Source organism: Octopus bimaculoides, unplaced genomic scaffold (assembly GCF_001194135.2).
Source record: "Octopus bimaculoides isolate UCB-OBI-ISO-001 unplaced genomic scaffold, ASM119413v2 Scaffold_197124, whole genome shotgun sequence".
Lineage (NCBI taxonomy): Eukaryota > Metazoa > Mollusca > Cephalopoda > Octopoda > Octopodidae > Octopus > Octopus bimaculoides.
The window spans coordinates 17,746-19,005 of NW_026335863.1; positions in this window are offsets into that span (position 1 = coordinate 17,746).

The following is a 1,260-nucleotide window of genomic DNA, read 5'->3' on the forward strand; positions in this document are numbered from 1 at the left end:
ATATATATATATATATATATATATATATATATATATATACATATATATAAAAATCTCTGCTCTGAGGAATCAGCCATGTGTAAACCCATCTCTTCTAAATTATATAATTTTATTTATTTCATTCGCATATCATGAACGATAAATCATGTTTAAAACTATAATATTATGAAATATTCATCTAGATCTTATCAAAAGAAAGAGAACAACAACAGCAACAACTATTTTTAATGAACAATGGAAGAAAAAAAATATATACATGAATTATAAAAAAAAATATATATATATATATATCCATGAACATTGAGCCAAAAGCAAATGTATATGTTTAATATACACCAAAATATAAAAAAAAAAAGAAATAAAGCAAATATTTCATCTCTCCTTCAACAACACAGAACAAAAAAATGTAAAAAAAAATTAAATAAATAAAAATGATGAGACTTATTAAGATCAGTATTTCATCCTGTGTGTTTAATTAGTTTATGTCCATACTATAGATTGATTCATGGAGGAGGGGGGTGTTCTATTTAACTACAACAACAACGTTAACACCATCTTAGACCAACCAGCTAAGAACATTGCAAAGTTGTTGCCAGATCTATTCAATGTAGCAAGCAAATTTCTCCCTCAGCAAACTCCTTGTTGTCTTTTTAAATGAGACTGCATGGATATTAATGTCCTTGAATTTAGAACAATGTGACTCCCAATAAAGATGAGATGGTCACAAATGAGGTCAGTCCAAACCAATACATTTGGAGCTGGAGCTGCGTGTCGCTTCTAGATAACTCAATTGATCAACAGCTATCAATGATATCAAAAAAGAAAAAAACGATACCAGCTGCTTTACGTATCACTCCCACAAAACTGTGATTGCTATTGAATTGTATTTTAAAAAAAAAGACACAAACAAAAATTAAAGAAAAAGAAAATAAAAAGCAGACAGCAGTTCAAAGAAATTTAAAAGTTTGTGTGGGAATCAAATCAAATCAAAATTTAAATTAAATTTCATAATGACTAAATTCCTCTTCTTTGACACATCTGGTGGCTTACCTTTTTGTATAACAGTCTATACTTCTAGAATAGACCAGATCTACTGAACGATATTAATAATAGCTGATGAGAAAGATTATAGTTACAACTATAACAGCTGTAACAAAGAAATCCCTGGCATTTTTCAGGGTGTCAGAACTGGGCAGTATAATTGCTCCAAAGTTCTCTTGCATGGAAGAACCATTCCTAAACAGAAATCTAACATAGATT